The 18,893-nt window shown below is 41.1% G+C and overlaps 1 long non-coding RNA gene across 1 annotated transcript; it reads left to right on the top strand.

Moving 5' to 3' along the window:
- The first annotated feature begins 14,135 nt into the window (after positions 1 to 14,135).
- On the top strand, positions 14,136 to 16,178 carry LOC115250739 (uncharacterized). The gene is made up of 3 exons (XR_003889312.1): positions 14,136 to 14,180; positions 14,437 to 14,522; positions 15,722 to 16,178. It is a non-coding gene; the product is annotated as an uncharacterized lncRNA (long non-coding RNA).
- Positions 16,179 to 18,893: the final 2,715 nt, after the last annotated feature.

Genomic DNA, 18,893 nt, shown 5'->3' with positions numbered 1-18,893 from the left:
TAAGTTCCTGGCAGCTTGTTTCAGTTCCCTTTTCAGATGAAAATGTTGTATTCATAATATTTAAGTCTTCATCAAGGGTTGGTTGATGGAAATTTTGATAAAGCATTTGAATTTAGGAAAATATTTCCACTCTAATTTTCTCACTGGCTCACCGGTAATAGAAATTTTAATCAGTGCAGCAGGCTGTAGATGTATTTTCCAGAACCTTCTTCTGGAACAAGAAGGAGTAATGCAATGGTGTTACACGTATATGGCACTGGGAATGTTTCGTTCAGGCCTCTATTGTTAACTTGTTTATTCCTGAGGGGATGTTGGAGCCCATCCCAGCAGTCATCAATTGGAAGGCAGCTGTACACCTTGGCAAAGTCAGCAGTTTGGAGTGTAAGAGCGAACCAAAACGCTCTGAGAAAAAGAGATCAAAGGGGGGGGGGTCATGTCTGTAGAATGGCCCAAACTGCCCCATCAGCATTCATCACTACTCCATCATCAAGCCCAAGATGATTTTCATTTTGCGTTATTTAGGAAATTACATGGAAAGTCCAGGGCTTTTTGGAAGACTTCAGCATTTTTATTTCTATTCTAAACTTGCCCCTATGCACTGAAAATATTATGAAAACATTATTTTTATTTTTTCCTCGTATGAGTGTCAGTCTTCTTGGGAAATGGAGATGCGAATCTGTATCTCGTATCATTTTGTTTAATTGCTGTCACGTATTGACTAATTCTATCTTTTGGCCATTAACTATTGCAATTTCCATGACTTCCAACAAAACCAGTAAGAAGTTAACAGCCATTATGTTGTTGAGAGAATGCCAATGGAAGTTTTTACAGTACTAGCAAGTACCAGCATACACATCATCATCAACATCTTTACTTCTATTTATCTTCTAATTGAAAATTGCTGATGAATGATTTTATATTGTATCCTTCAAAGCTGTAGTTTACTGGAACGGGATGAATGTGCAACCACTACCCTTTTTAGCTTCACGTGTTAGCTTTGGCAATTCTTCAGGTTTAATAACAAGTAGTTTAATAACAAGGACTGAGATGTGACAATCCCCTGGTTTGTACTGAGACTGTAAGGCTTTCAACATTCTGTTCTTACCACAATTTTTTTCAACTGCCTTAAATGAATGGTCAATGACACCAATGCAGCTACAGTGGGAAGCATCAAATGTGACTGACCTAGAAAAAACAACAACTTTCACCCTTTTATTAAATTAACATTTATGTTTTCAAGATTTGGCGTGGTTGAAACATCACAAAGGCATAGATATGTATTTACCTGTTTAACAGTCGTCACTGTTTAACCATCCATCCATCCGTCCATCCATCCATCCATCCATCCTCTACCGCTTATCCGGGGTCGGGTCGCGGGGGCAGCAGCCTAAGGAGAGAAGCCCAGACTTCCCTCTCCCCAGCTACTTCTCCCAGCTCATCCGGAGGGATCCCCAGGCGTTCCCAGGCCAGTCGAGAGACATAGTCTCTCCAACGTGTCCTGGGTCTTCCCGGGGTCTCCTACTGGAGGGACATGCCCTGAACACCTCACCAGGGAGGCATCCAGGGGGCATCCTAACTAGATGCCCAAGCCACCTCATCTGGCTCCTCTCAACGCGGAGGAGCAGCGACTCTACTCCGAGCTCCTCCCGGATGGCAGAGCTTCTCACCCTATCGCTAAGGGAGAGCCCAGCCACCCTACGGAGGAAGCTCATTTCAGCAGCTTGTACCCGTGATCTTGTTCTTTCGGTCATGACCCAAAGCTCATGACCATAGGTGAGGGTAGGAACGAAGATCGACCAGTAAATCGAGAGCTGAGCCGAAAGGCGAAGCTCTCTCTTCACCACTACGGACCGGTGCAGAGTCCGCATTACTGCCTTCAGTGTTTTCCATCATCTATGTCCAGCTGGAATGCCTTATCATCCTGGTGGAGGGCAGCCTTCTCTACAGAAGTGCCATTTAGTGCCTTTAAACCTCCCAAAATGTCATTTAGGTGGTTCAGAAAGTCCATGTCAGTTCCATCCATTGGCAGGGGCATTTGTCTTGTAATTAGAGATAACCTGTATGCCTTTCCACCAGTTTCTGGTGTTGGTGGTGTCGTGGAAAAAATCCTGGCTCTTTTGCCTGTGAGCACTTTGCAATTCTAATAGCACGGTTCAAGTTGGCTCTCGATGCCCTCAGTGCCTCCTCGTCACCAGACTTGAAGGCTGAGTATCGTGCCTTTAGAATGTTGCATCACACCACACATCACGCCGCCTCCGCTTGCTCCACCGTCGGTCTATGCTGCTCGGGGAGTCTGCTGCTCCATAGACCGCTGGGTCTCGCCGGCATAGCGCTCTGAGGCTACGTAAACACTCCGAAGTAGTCATATTCACCCTGGTTACTGATTGTAATTCCAGCATGTGCTGGCGATCATATACTAACTTGCTGTGGATGTTGACTATTTTTGGCGTCGTTGATGAAGTATTTTGACTAAAGAGACTGTAACTGTTGCGAATTAGTGCAGTTGCAGCCAAACAGGGCACCACCTTGTTCTCCACCCTGTTCCTGCATCCTGTTCTCTCTTTCTCTAGGCCTCTAGCCTGGCAGTTCTGACATCATACACCATACCTATATGTCCAAAGCATCTAATTGTGGCCTCAATGGCTTTACCTCCCAAACACATAACATGTGCGCTCCCTATGACATACACTTTTCTGATCCTCCAGGATGCTGATCTGAAATACTCCACCTCCTTTACCTCCTCTCCTTGTAACCTCACAGCTCTGCCTGCTCATTCACATGCGTGTCTTCTCCGCCTCCCTCCTCTCACAACAGATCAAATGTCAGAGTTCATGGAGTCTTGTCTAACCTCATCCATCGGCCTGTCCATCACCATAGTGAACAACAAGAGGTTGTTGAGTTCCAGCTGCACCTTCATCTTCTCACCACTGTCTTACCGCTCTCATCAATGTCCTTTACCACACTAATATACTTCTCTGCCACTCTAAACTTCCCAACACAACAGTAACAATATAAAACTGTTATTTCAGCACAAACATCACAGATCACCTGACACATCAAACCAAAAATAAAAAGATTAGCATACACACCTGTGCCTATATTTTCACGACAAACGGTAGCAAAGGATGCATGCAGCAGGTATGTTTGCTCTGCTCTAATGTTTACTGTTGAGTGGAGCACATTAGTCACCTGTTGCCATCTAGCATTGTGACAGTGGATTTCAATGAAGCACATTTCAAAGAAGGAAACAAAACAACTTGTCATCTTGTCCGGTAAAGAGGTCTTGAAATTACAGTGATTAATTGAATAAATCAATCCTGGTCCAATGCCTTTTATGACAAGTCTGTGTTGAAAACACTGCTGCGTGTCGCTCCAAGCTACTTTATTCTGTTTGCACATGCGGAATCAAAAATAGCTTATTAAACAACAGATGCCACAGAATGTTAATTGTGGCTGCAACACCTCTATGACAACAGTCAAACGAAGCAGTCATAGGTTTTCATTAGAATACCACCCAGATTATACCTCCTGATGTGCTCCAGCCTCCGCAATTGTATGTGCACATATTAAATCTAAATATATTTGCAGGCTATTAAATACCCAGATCTTTGCTAGGGTGGCAGGGGAGTATTAGTGGTGACTGTGAGTGGACTGGTTGCATTACTTAAACTGAAGGCTACTGTTGGGTAAATGCACTGCACACTTCCATGATACCCTCATGGGACTAACTCGCCACTGCATTATTTACACAGTCTGCCCCAGACACCACTCCAGTTGCCTTTAACAATTTTAAGCATCTGTTTTTTCCGGCAATGAGCCAGCAATATCAATGATTGATCGGCGAAGTGATTGATTATGATTCATGTCGTTGCCCGCTGCGTTACAGGCCCAGTGTCTCTGCAACTGCTGGCAGCTCATTTGTTAACATTAGGGCCAGTGCCGTGGTAAAGCTACTTTGCATTTTAAGCGGACGGCAGTTGGCAGTGTACATCAGCGACAGTGTTAGTGCTCTCGTTATGTCACCACGCTCAGTGAGCTTGGGTCGCTGAATTACTGTCACCACTGGAAGCATACGTTCTATTAATCCTGAATGTTGTTTGAATCATGTCAAATGTCACAAGCAGGAGTAACTTAACATTTCTGTTCTTGCCAGTCATGACAGGAACACATTTCAGACATTTTTTTTTTTTTTACAAGTTGCACCTAAATTATTTGGTTTGAATATTGATGGTATTGATTTTAAAATGGATGAATAGTGCTGAGGAAAGAAGTGAATGAAAATTGCATGTTTTGGCATTGGAATATTTTAAAGCTTTATTTCAAATGTGACTGGAGGTAAGTCTTCCATCCATTCATTTTCTCTTAGCTTTTTCCCAATCTCCGTTGCAAGGAGGCCCTTGGAGCCTTAAACAGAAGGTGCAGAGACAAGGCAGCAATAGACCCTGGAAAGGACACCAGTCTGTCACTCACTGGTTACTTGGACCTGGAAGCAAATTGAAGTCTCCAGTTAGTCTAATGTTTATTGTTTTTGGACCGTCAGGCAATTTAAATCCTTGAGAAAACCTGCACAGCAAAAGGGTGATGGACCAATTGAACATGAAATGAGGCAACAGTGCCAGCTGTTCTACCACCTCACCACCATAGGTAAGGACTATTGACAGAGAAAGACGTACTCCAGATGCACCTTCTAGAATTCTTTATATACAAGATATGATGTTTCTGAACCATGTAAGGGGCAACAGTGCTGAACAGTGCATTTGGATCTTGGGAGCAATCAGTCCAATATCACAACATGTTAATTTGTCTGATAAACATAACAGCTAACCCAAGTGCAGAACATCTATAAATCAGCTAAGGTCTTGACATTTTTTTTAATTGGAATGTGATAACAAATGCATTCATCACTCTGCAGTCCAGTGTAATATGATGCAATTTGGTGAAATCTAAAACACAAAAGAATAATGGCATCCAAACCAGTGTGATTAATTATGCCCAGCTAAATTAAATTTCACTGTTTCAAAATGTATTTGCTGCCCAGCACAATTTTCTAAAGATCAATGAAGCTTGGTGAAAAAACTGCTATTTGCAGGGAGAAAAGAGATGTACTCAGGAGTCAATGGTGACTCAATATTAAAAATAAAATGGGAAATAACCTTTGACAAAATATTGTGGACTCGAGTGCAATTACTTTGACCAGCACCAGTCAAAACAAATAAATAAGGGCTACTAAGCACAGATGCAAACTGGTCAGTACATTTGACAACACATGGATGTACAGTGTGACATATATTTACTGTGTATTAACTCTGGATCTATAAAAACAATCTGCTTCCTGGAAGTGTCGGGAGCAGAACCACTGGTGTATAAGAATGATTTATTGTTTTGCTTAATTCCATGTCTTTTTACACATTATTATTATTATTAATAATAATAATAATAATAATAATAGTAGTAGTAGTAGTAGTAGTATTAAGACAATAAGACAACATAAATAAATTAAAATTCCAGTATTTACTGCTGACAATCCAGGTGCCCTAACACCCATTTGAATCCATACAATCCGCAATGACCATATTATGATTGCAGCATTGATTCTGAATATCCTGGTAATCAGGAGGATATGTATATATAGATCTATGTCTAGATCTAGATCTAGAGGAATGGATAGATCCAATCCTTTGGGGCAACTTATTAGAATCATATATGGTCTCTGGTTCAGAAATTGTAAAATCAGCACTTGTATCAGATTAGCTTGGGGTAACAGCATGCTTTTAATTTGAAGATCTTTCTTCTATTCAGTAAAGTGGACTATTTTAATGACTTAATCTTGCAAATTGACACAAATCTGACACCAAAGTACTTCATCTGAAACAGTACTTCTGTGAAGATAAATGTGTGTCCGCTCATGCATGGTATTAAATATTCATTATCAATAATTAGCCATAAATACCGTATTTTCCGGACTATAAGCCGCTAGTTTTTTCCTACACTTTAAACTGCGGCTTATTCTACCGTGCGGCTTATTTATGTATTATTTTCTATCGGCCGCTAGGGGCGCTCGAGCAGAAAAGTTACTGCCGCATCACAGGCACTGTTTGAAAAGAAAAGCAAAGGTAGTGTAGCGTGTTGGGGAGGGTCAGCGTGGGAATTTCCCAGCATGCTTTGTGGCAGTGTGTCTGTGGGTTTAGGTTGGTGTTAACCCTGCTTTTGTTCGTTGTAAATGTTATCTTTTGCAACTTTCAATGTTAGTGTTCTATTTATTGAGTTCTAGTTGTTGATGTATTTAATTACTGTTTTAATTACTGTTTGCACCTGCACACCATAAACCAGGTTATGTGTGTGATTGAAGACCTCCCTTCGTTGACCTATCTTGGTTCAGTGTTTAAATGTCTGTCTTGTTCTACAGCTGAATTGCAGACTAAGCTTGCGGAAACCCGTATTTAACTACTTCCGTAATTAATATTTTGAATATATACCCAGTAATTTGCATGTTACTCATTTTTAAGCAGACTGCCGTCTGTTCTGTGGCAGACAGAGGGACAACAGAGTGGGTTTTAAATAAAGACGGGTCCATTTAAATGAAGGAAAATCTATTTGTTCATACGACAGAGCAATGAATCTACTGACCAATGGGCACTGTAACTTGCCCTGAGGGAGGCTGCTGCTGCATGCATAGCGAGTAATAGCACTGGGGTTTGAAAGGGAATTAGATCTGACACTCTCTTCTAATTCGTGCTGTGACCAAAAAATATACCTCTGGATGATTAAAGTAGTAACCACAACCTTTTTGCGCTTTGATAATGCCCCTGAGAACAGAGATAAAAATGCCTCTAATGCACTTAAGCCACAGATTTAGGCAAGGAAGTTAAATTTAGGGCCCCAGACGTGTGATCAGGTGGGGCACTTACACTGAGCAGTGGGCAACACAGGCTTTAATGTAGTAGTTATGCACCGAGATAGAAAGGACCTTTTTCAAGGATTTAAAAGAGAAAATATTCTGGAATCTTCCCTACATGATAAAGGTTGGGCTTAGCATACAAATTTTACTTTGCCAGATCTACGACAGGAAACTTCTCATGGATTTTCAGCCCATTTTCACCCACCAACAATGACTCCTTTAGTCCTTCTTGCAATATCTAAAGTAAATTTGTCATTAATTAAGTGTTAATTTGCCTGGAAGCTGGTTCTTGCTGGGATACTTGCTCACGGTGTCCGCTCAGCTTCGGTAAACACCAGGAACTCGGGTGGGAGGCATGTAGTTTGTGGGCAGATTAGCAGTTGGGGAGGCTTCAGAGCAGCGCTTTCCTCTGTCTCCCTTCATGGCTGTCTGCCCCTTAATGTTCAGCAATTTTGAACACTCAGGGCATTGGGGTGTGGTTGTGAAGCAATCTATCTATCTATCTATCTATCTATCTATCTATCTATCTATCTATCTATCTATCTATCCATCTATCCATCCATCCATCCATCCATCCATCCATCCATCCATCCATCCATCCATCCATCCATCCATCTATCTATCTATCTATCTATCTATCTATTAGCAATGCATTCAAATATTGTCTGAATTCTTTTAAATGTGTTTTAGTATGGGCTTTAGGTATTCAAATAACAAAAAGTGAGGCAGAAGAAATAGATATAATTTCACTGCAAATAGTTGATGGAAACACACATATTGAGTTGTCGAGTGGAAAAGAAGATCTAGGGCCAAGGATGTCTCCCACCCTGGAGCAGGGAAATTGTTTATGGCCAACAAATGAAACCATTTGCTGGCCCATTGTGCTAGTGGGAACGGGGGGAGGGGGCAGCTGTATTAAAGGCGTTTGTCTTGCCCGCATCAGTGGCCTAGTCTTAGACTTTGTGGTCAACCAAGGCAAGACTACCTTCAGAGCTACAGGAGGAAGGAGCTTTGAAGAACAAGCTGTCTATTTCCCAAAAAAACCCACCTCAACACCCTTATAACAAAAGGGACTGGAGCCCTCATGAATAACAGGGTTCCAAAGGAATTTAAGGTTATAGGGGATAAGCCCATCAAAAAGAAGGGAAAAGGGGCATCAGAAGCAAAGCCCACCTGAACTTGCTGCCATAAAGTGACATGTCCAGAAACTTAGGACATGCAGAGATGACCCAAGAAAGACAACAGATTAGTCCAGGTGCTGAGGCCACTGGCAATTGCTGAGCACAACACCAACATAGGTGGTGTGAACCCGGTTGACCACATGAGTTTTTACAGGACGCATTCTTGCACTCAGAAATGGGCTGTGCATGCAGTTTCCCACTTTTTGACCTGTCAATCACCAGCTCATAGTTTCAGTATAAGAGTGACTGCCAGGGAAACACTGAAGTTCTGCTGCTTCTTGGTGAATAGTTGATTACTCGGGCCCGAATACAAATCATAAGTGACAACGAAGATGGCTACCCCACAGTCAAATGCAGCCCTGACACACTATGGCGCCATCCAGCTTCCAGAGATGGTGGACGAAACACATGCATCAAGGTTTGCAGATCCGGCTGCAAGAGCAAAACATATATGATGTGCCCAAAGTGCACGTTATCCCTTTTGTGGTTCCCAAAAGGTGATTGTTTTTTGTGGGTTCAGGTCAAATAAGCCTGATGGGGACGTGAACTCATTGCTATGTTGACATTTTGGTATGTTCTTTAAGGCTAACCTTTTTCCCAAAAATGTTTTCAGTATATTAATTAAATTAGAATGATTTGGGAATTTAAAAAAATGTGACTGGAGAAACTTTCTTTTCATGCTAGCCAGAAGAATATACTTTATACTCTATGTACAGTTTTAATTCAATCTAATTTCCTTTCCTCTAACCTTGACCTCTGCAGACCTGCTGCACACATACCCATTTGTATTGATTTTAACTGGACTTATGTTCCCTGTTATTTTAGTCACCCAGGCATCGCTGCATTTTTCTGCCTGTTGATTGGCTATGGTGCCTATGGGTGCTAAAAGAGTGAAGCAGGTATGCTCTGTCCACAGAGCCACAAGATCAGGGTTCACTGTGGGAAACATGAACTAATGGCTCATACAAACATACAAGACTATGACACATTCTCTGAATGTTTCAACTATGTCTTTAAAAGAGAAATGACTTTCATATGGTAAAATCCAATACATATGCACTATACATTGTATACATAAGAATATAACCTTCCACTGACATAAATCTGAATTCTGTAAATTCCTATGAATTCTGACCATTTTTCAACTAATCCTGAAAAAATCTCTGATGTGTTTTAAATAGGCGCATTTGTCAATGTGGATTCTAATAAGTATTATTTTAAATGTAAATTTAAAAAAGAAGTCTAAACCTCTCTTCTGAGCTACTGACAGTAAATGAAAAAATATTTGAGGACGTGCATTTGCCATCGTGTGCTATCATACAATCAGATTAGGTCCATGTTTATAGCTACGCTAATCCCTGAAACTAGTTTGACCTCAAAAGTCAAGTACCAATTTAGCCCAAACAAATGCATTGTTGAATCCTTTCAAAAGTTAGTATTACCCAAAATGAATGTGGCTTAAAGAAAAGCTTAAAAGAGGCCATCTGTAAATCCAAATAAATTGGGTACAACTCCTACTTACAAAATGATTGCCACATACTTGGGTCAATAGCATGTTACTGCATATTGCAATAGAATAAACTAGTTCCACATCCACGCTCTCTTAATTATGCAAGATCCCCAATTGCAGCTCCATGTTGCATAACAAAATGTTTAATTGATGCACCACCACCCCCACCACCACCACACACACACAAACTTTTCTGTATCTGCAGAGTTTTTAATAATCTCAGAGGGCACAAAGCACACCATCTCAAAATATTTCACCTTTTGGGTAAAGAGATTTACAAATGAATACCTACCTCCCCATTTTCTTTGTTGAGCATGTGTTTCTTCTCCAGCTCAACCCAACAAGGTGGCTGATTGATGATAAGTGGATGAGAGGGAGCGAGTCAGGGCGAGTCGGTCAGGGAGGATGCTGGAGTCAGAGGTAGTTTATCTGTGCCACTTGTTTGCAGCTGTCAGAAAGGAACATGTCTCTCCCACTGGACTCCAGGCCAACTGTAGCACTGCAAGAACAACATCTCTTCGAAGGAGCCTCTTTGCTCCTTTTTTTGGGTTGTTGCTTAATGTTTCTGTTCCAACTCTCCTCAGCTTCCCTCTAATCAACCGAAATATCGCACAATCAAATGACCTCACGTATGACAGCATTTGTGGCGATATAGCAAAATTAAAAGTAGCTTAAAATTAAATTGGTATTATTACCACAATCTTCAGTGCAACAGTTCACTTCTTATGGGTCAAGAATTCTCCGAAAATATATTATTACGGGAAACTGATACTTGACATTATCTTGGCAAAATTAATAATAAAATGGCGTGCTTAATGTCACAATCCTGGGAGGGAGACAGAACACCCAAATTTAGAGTTGTATGTGATTTATTCACAAAAATAACAAAACACTTGGAAATAAAAAGAAAAATTAACAGAGGAGCAACTCTCAAAATGTGGAACAAAAAGTATTTAAACTACAGAAATTGAACATGTGAAGCATGAGAAAAAGTGCTTAATGGTAGTGGAGAGAGAGCATTTAAAATGGAAAGATGACACATTGGGAGTGACTGAAAGGAGAGCCATTGTTTTACACGGGGGGGGGGGTTCAGGGGGTTTACACAAAGAGGTTCAAGAGTGGGTGAAATGAAGGGGCCAATCAGGGTAATCATCACAGCCAAATATGGATGAGTCAAAAAAATCACTTAACAACAAAGTACAGAAATTTAAATGTGAAAATTCAATTAAATTGGAATAAATGTAAGGCAAATGGTGGATTTATTTGTTGGTAAAGGAGGGGAGAAGGGCAACAAGGCGAGAAGCAGAAAGAGGGTGGAGCAGCAGACACATAAACTACTGTATACACCCGAAGATATTGGACACATTTAATTGCTGAAAACACAAAGTTCTCAAAAGGCAAAAAAAAGCTGTGAGACCTCCCAAATACAGTAAATGGAGTAAATGTAAATGGATTTGTTTCTGACTGGGCACAAGAGCAATGAATGTAGACCAATTCCATCATAAATTTAGTCAGACTGCTGTTTAGGCTGAGAGATAAGATGTTCTCTATCTTTTGCTGTTCATGCTTGGGTCTCTTAAGGGTGGGAATCTGAGTCAGGCCATGTGGGCTTGTGGTGTGAACCTCAGTTCTGAGTAGCCTTCTCTTCATCAAATTCTATCAGGTCTACAAAGACCCAAAGTGAGTTGAAATTTGAAGTTGAAATCTCCCTGTGTCTTTCTATTCAGTGTGTCCACTATAATGTAGTCATTAACTGGTTTATTAATGCATTTCCACCCCTTCAAGTTCTTTGAAATGATTCTGCTTTTGATTTATATTCAACAGATTATTATCTTAGTCCCATTGTCCTTGTTCAGTGGAATGATAAAACATAATCAAGAATAGTTACAGAGCTTTGATATTTAATGATGCTGTGAATGTAGATTCGGGAGAAAATCTCCATAGAGCAGAGAAAGGATTTTCCTTCAAAATACATACTATTTTTAAAAATCAGCCCTTTGATTTATTCTTCTTAATCTTCACATTTCTTTACACCTGCAGGTATACAGCACACATTGAATGTCTTCCCCAGCACTGACATCTTTCTGTGTCACTACATCCCCTCATTAGACCTGAAAATGCAATAGATGTGCTTCCTGCTCATTTGCCACTCCTTCCAGTAAGGGAGAGGCCTTAAAAGCTTCTCATCAGATTTCCCTGAATGTTACAGCAGAGATGCACTTCTGAGCATTTGATTAAATTAAGATAGTTATCTGGACCCGCCAGGTCTGTTACATTCAACGTATGATGTAGCAGCAGTATGGGGCTATTTTCCAAAGTTGTTTTCTGGAAATTATGGTTCTATGGTCTAATAGTCTGGCCTTCAGTGACTGTAACAATGAGGATAGATATTAGCTCACTAATATTATGTGTGACACAAACACATAAGAGGGTGAGCAATACCTTGTTATGGTGAGATACGAATGGGCTAGCATGACTGTTTAACTATTTTAAAAGGTCTTTATTATGTTACAGAAGGCAATAAAAGGTCCCAAGACCACACCCCCTTTATAGAATATACGCTGACATTGTTTCATCACAGAGCTAATGGGTTCAAAGACATTTCTGAGTTGCTGGGCATCCCTCACATTCAATTTCTGAGTTGTTACCAGAGATACTGAGAGGTTGTTGTCTTTGACACTCATTCACCACCTCTGTAATGGTATGATATTTTTAGCTTTTCTGAAGCTTTTTTTTTTTTTTGGACATTGTTGTAATTAGTAAGTTTTCTGTGCTCTTAAGAACTCGGAATTCTGCAGCAGTGGCATTCACTTGCTCCTCCTACACACAGAATAATGCTTTTTTGAAAAAATCATTTAGACTTTGTGAGGTAATGGGGAAAAAGTACATAAAGTCAGCTTGGAAATGTAATTGTCACAAAGTAACACATCAGCGACTTTCTGTGGAGCAGAGCAGGAATGTTTTATAAATATATGAATCTATGCCTCAGGAGAGATAAGAAGACCTGATCCTTGAATTGCCTGTAATAGCATTTCAAAGACCAAATTTGAGTTTGATTTATGCAGCACATTCTTAAAAAATATTGCTCAAAACAGAGCACAGCAGAAAAGGTCAAGATGTCTAAAGTGATCTTGTATTAAAAGCTAATGTATAAGGACTTTCCGTGGTCTGAGCAGTTCTTTGATGTTAACAGACTAATTATGGCAGATACGAAGAATGGCTGGAAAAAACATGAATACCTCTTGGTAAAACTGTATCTGGGAACATCCTGAACCACCTGATTGGCCAAATGGGAGCTTGGATGTGTAAAAGTTCTGATAAATAAATAAACAGACCCTCCATGAAATCATAAACTATTAATATACTGCTCTATCAATGCAACTGGGAATATATTTCAATCAATCCCATCTTATTCTGCTTTGCAATTCTGACCATATCACTTGTTTGTGCAGTGTTATTTTAAAAAGCAGCATAAACAACTGTATCTTTTACTGCAATCTTCATCAGACAGTTATTGCTATATCTTGTGAATAAAGAAATTCTAACCCATTTTAAAGCAAAAAAAAACCCTTTGGAAATGATTCCAATAAACACTGAAAGACTGTGAAACAAGGCCAACAATTAGCAGCCCAGCAGCCGCAGTTTAGGCTAACTGTGAAATAACCATCATATAATGTGTTACAGTGGTCCAAATGAGATGTAATCAAGGCTTGAGTTATGGTTTCATACTACTGTCTGGGGCATAGATGGCTTCACAGACATGAGGCTCAGTTGGAAGAAGCCTCTTTTGGCAATAGGTTTGATCTGCCTGTCACATTTAAAACTGCCGTGAAAAAATCTGCTCAGATTCTCGGTGAAGGGTCAAACCGACAATCCCGGAGCTCAGGCCGCCAACACAATCATCAACACCTTTGCGGTGGCTAAATACAACAACTTCAGTTGTCATTGAAAATTCAAAATTGAAAATGTTTCTAAATGCATTATAGTCACAAATTACACACATACTGCCACGACCTTCCTCGCAACATGTTTCAGAAGTCAAGAGTTTAGTCTGGGTTGAAGCACAGCAGCCGATCTGCTTAGAAAAACAGCAGTTATAGCAAAATCTGCTTTCATTTAAATTATTGTTATTGCACACTGTCCCTTGATAAATTAAATAAATGGAGATGAAAACAAGTAACAAAGCCAAGCAACAACATGAAGGAGCAATGCTGGGATGGTGTCTGGACATTTGGATAATTGGACAGGTGAGTTAATAGTGAGGGAAGGACACACTGGGAGGGAGAGCTCAGGAACAGATGGGGAAACAGAGGACAGAACTAAGCAAAACAAGAAACAATTATAATTAAACTAAAAATCAATGCGTGAAACAGGCTAACAGTGTCACAGCTGCGGGCAATCATGCCCGTGAGTCGCTTCACCCCGCGCACCTGTTGTGCATCAGGACACTAATGAGCACTCCTCTTAATCCCCGGAGGCACACCTGCTCCCTGCTAGATCGATATTCGTGTTCAGATGACTTTCCAGCGTATTCCTGTTTGCCTGCCTGCCCGGTTCCGACCTTGCCTGTTCCTGACCATTCTGCTCCCCGGTAAATTCTGTCTGCCTTCTGCCCATTCTCGACCTTGCCTGTCCCCGACTACTCTATTCTGCTCGCTCCCCGGTGAATCCTGTCTGTTGTCTGTTTCTGACAATAAAGCGGTGTTCAGCCAAACTCTGTCGCATTTGGGTTCTCATCTGGTCCGTGACAAACAGTCTATCAAAAATGTCTGAATCATCTGCTGGTCTGGAGGGAAATGTAGTGCTGTTTACCGTGTGATCTAAATGGAAATCATGAAACATTACAGGACGTCGACGAGGCTTCACCTGGATTGCTGCTGTCAGTGTTGGACGTCAAAGGAAATATTGTAAAAATAACACCAGCAGCATTGTGGTAAGATGTTCAATGTCTCTACGGGGCAATTTGCTGCCCTGAATTCTTTTTGAGATATGTCACTTTGCACTGTTCACGCTCTCAATAATGCCAGGAACACAATTATCACTTAATGCTTTGAGTAACAAATACCTTCAATTTGATCTATATACAGTTCCAAAAATTAAAACCCCAGGACTTAATGGCTAATGCCTTTTACTTCTTATTACATTTAATATTGTCAAGGGATTAGAAATGTTACTTTCCTGAAAAAAAGAGTTTGAAAGTCACAATAAAAAATGCAAAGTGATAAATCGATTGGAAATTTATGGCTCTATAGTGTTGCAATTATTAGTGATGTGCCCTTTGAAGCGAACGACAAAAGAGCCGATTTGGGTTTTTTTCTCCATCTTTCCTCCTTTATTCTGCACAGCGATGGTCAAGATGTTTGTCAATGAGGTATTTGCTTTTTCTCAATGTCAATCTCAGCTAAAAACCTGCACAGGTAACAGGATGCTCTTTCGGTCTTTTTCTTTTATACATTTTGATTTATGTTTTGCTATTTGAGTCTATAAAATGTCTGTTTTTTTTCAACATAAATACTGTAATATACACAATGGGAGATTTGACCTTTTGTCTATTTGAGATTCTTTGAGAGGTCTTTGTTTTTGTGTCTGTGTATGTTAGAATATATATTTTTGTAACCTTTTGGCCAATGTATAAATAAAGCCATATGAATGATGAGTATTTGATATAATGCATTTTTTTTAAAATCAGTCATTCATTCTTCCTCATAATTCCACATTTTTGATAGTTAGTTAATCCAAGCAACAGAAAATCTAAAGTGCCTCAGGAGCAAGAGGAATCAGCTCTTCTTGGTGAGGCAAGCCACCGAGAAGAGGAGAGAGGAAGGAGAGGAGGGAAGAGGAAATTAGAGGAGAGGAGATTAGAGTAGAGGGGAGAGGAGGGGAAAGATAGAATAGACACGGATCATTCAAATACCTTAATTAAAATGAGCTCATGAAAAAAGACCACATTTATCATTGAAGCTTCACATTAAATTTGTGTAGGAACTATTCATGGCTGGGGTCTCAATCTGGTACTGTTGCCATCATAAAAGAAAAAGTGTTAAAAGTTTATTTTGTAAGCCCTATCAACCCAATAACTATCACAACCTCAAAAAGTTTGATGAGGATGTTTATTTTTCTGGATTTTTGCAGATATCAACAATACTAATAAGTCTCATCATATGCAGTATTCCCATCAGGAGTTACGACACAGAGAAAGCTGAAAAATGAACCAGTAAGAAAAATATTGCTCATGTCACTCTCATTGTATCTTTACAACCTAAAGTGTTCTTTTTCCTGCAGGAGTCTTATCAGTATAGGAGATATGAGAGAGATGTGGTTGTTCAGTTAAAGAAAGCAGCAGTTTTAATTCAGCTAAAGAGTCCTGCACAATATGGTGCAGATAGAAAGTCTGTAAACACAGAAAATAATATTGATCAATATGGAAATTAGAGGCACTGAACATAATGAATGGTATGATGCTGCTTGCCTGTAGTACCTCCTGCATAGACTACAGCCCTATAACTCCATTTGTTTGACTTGAAAATTGTATAATCCTCCCATTTTGTCCATTAGTTTTAGACCAACATGACCAAACATTTTTTTAAAGGCTGCTAATGTTTCTAAAATGAATAAATGATATATTTCAGTATCAGTAACATGTACTGGAATTGCTTTTCCTTCTTTGGCCATTGATTTATTTATTCCTTTCCCTTAACCGCTAATTATTTCTCACAGTACACAGAGTTGAAGTCTCTCTCTCTCTCTCTCTCTCACACACACACACACACACACCTTTTTGTGTGTGAGCTTATATATAAATTACATTGCCATGCAGGTGCTGAAGCCACAGCAAGTCTGTGGATCTAATCAGTGCATAATAAAGGGGAGGAGTGGCATCCTGGAAGGAGCTGCTCTGAAGCAAAATCTGAAACGGATTACCTGATTCTCAGCTTTCCACTATCGTTGTGGCAGAGTTTAGTTTCGTTTCGTTTTCTGCAACTTATCCAGATCCGGGTCGCGGGGGCAGCAGCTTCAGGAGGGATGCCCAGACAGCCCTCTCCCTGGCCACTTCCATCAGCTCTTCTGGGAGAACCCCCAGCCGCTCCCAAGCCAGGCGAGAGATATAATCTCTCCACCTAGTCCTGGTGGGACATGTCCGGAACACCTCTAAAAGGAGGCGTCCGGAAGGCATCCTAGCCAGATGCCCGAGCCACCCCAACTGACTCCTCTCGATGTGGAGGAGCAGCGGTTCTACTCCGAGCCCCTCCCGGATGTCCAAGCTTCTCACCCGATCTCTAAGGCTGAGCCCGGCCACCCTGTGGAGGAAACTCATTTCAGCCACTTGTATCCGCGATCTCGTTCTTTCAGTCATCACCCAGCGTTGATGGCCATAGGTGAGGACTGGGACGTAGATCGACAGGTAAATCGAGAGCTTTGCCTTCCGGCTCAGCTCCTTCTTCACCACGATGGATCAGCTAAGCGCCCGCATCACTGCTGACACCGCTCCAATCCGCCTGTCGATCTCCCCTTCCATCCTACCCTCACTCGTGAACAAGATCCCGAGATACTCCTCCACCTGGGGCAGGACCTTCTCCCCAACCCGGAGAAGGCACTCTACCTTTTTCCGAGCAAGGACCATGGCCTCGGATTTGGAGGTGCTGATCCACGTCCCTGCCGCTTCACACTCGGTCGCGAACCGTCCCAGCATTTGTTGGAGGTCCCTGTTCGTTGGCGCCAGAAGAACTACGTCATCCGCAAAAAGCAGCGACGAGATCTTCCGCCTACCGAACTCGACACCCTCCACTCCCCGGCTGCACCTAGAAATTCTGTCCATAAAAGTTATGAACAGAACCAGTGACGGAGTCCAACCCTCACTGGGAATGAGTCCGACTTACAACCGGCTATCCGGACCAAACTCCTGCTCCTTTGGTACAGGGACTGGACGGCCCTTATCAAGGGACCTTCCACCCCATACTCCCGGAGCACCCCCCACAGGGTGCTCCTGGGGACCCGGTCATAAGCCTTTTCCAAGTCCACAAAACACATGTGGACTGGTTGGGCAAACTCCCAACTCCCCTCAAGCACCCCAGCAAGGGTAAAGAGGTGATCCGTGGTGCCATGACCAGGGCGAAACCCGCATTGTTCCTCCTGGATCAGAGGTCAGAACTATCAGTCTAATCCTCGTTTCCAGCACCCTGGCATACACTTTCCCAGGGAGGCTGAGGAGTGTGATCCCCCTATAGTTGGAACACACCCACTCTTAAAAATAGGGACCACCACCCCGGTCTGTTGTGGCAGAGTAAAAATGACTATTATGGCCAGACATATTTGTATCTCCTGTACTAGAGTAACATGGTTGAATATGCGTGATTGCGATTGATGTGATTGATCAACTCTGCAAATCAGACTGGTAAACTGTATATGTGCTCTATGTTCTAAAGAGCAATTTAAAGTTCCTTCCTTTTCACTTAATTTCCTCAATCTAAGAATCTTTTTCTTTTCTTTTCCAAACCAGTCTGTGTTTCATGCAAGACGTGCCTGCTACCATGTTAACAGATTTTTAGTGTGAACGTCTTCGTGCACACTTTAGTTGTTGCTGCTTCGTTTGTTTTCATCTCAGATGTAAATCTTTAAAACTTTCAGAAATTAAACAGAACATAATACAATAGCAGGGTGTGTTTCATATTTAATTCAAAAGATTAAATGTGTATTGAGGACAAATTTTGAATTTTACCCACCCTCTCTGCAGAGGCCTTCCTGTAGTATGTGGCACTGAGCACACTGAAGCATGTGCTTATTAAAAACAATAAAGAATAGTATTTAGAGGGTATTAAAATATTTAGTGTATTGCATTAAGGATAAATGCAGTAGTACTTAAAATATCCAATGTACACCCACAAATATATGACTTCAGTAACAGTAGTCATTTACATTTCAGTGTAAACCATCTGTAATAAGTCCTGGGTGCAGCATTAATCCAAGTACAACTCTCTGTTAAATGTAAATGGCTGGCTGAGCGGGAAGTTTTATTTCCTTTCATTTAGAAACAGTGCCCAGTTGTTGTAAGGAAAACTGCAGCTTCCCGAAGCGCTGCCGCGTGGATTAAATAAATTATTAAAAATTCTCAGACAAGACCAGAGGCACTGGCACAGAGGGATATAATAGCTGCATAGCTAATATAAATGTTTTCTGTGGAATCATCAGTGGAGACTGAGATGCCTGTGTGAATACATTCACTTAATAACAAACTCTGCTCGCACAGGGGATGGTGATAATTACACTTAATACCACAGATGCAGCATGACAGGGTTTTTTCCGTCCC

Source organism: Takifugu rubripes, chromosome 8 (assembly GCF_901000725.2).
Source record: "Takifugu rubripes chromosome 8, fTakRub1.2, whole genome shotgun sequence".
Taxonomy (NCBI): domain Eukaryota; kingdom Metazoa; phylum Chordata; class Actinopteri; order Tetraodontiformes; family Tetraodontidae; genus Takifugu; species Takifugu rubripes.
This window is presented reverse-complemented; position numbering and strand designations above follow the sequence as displayed.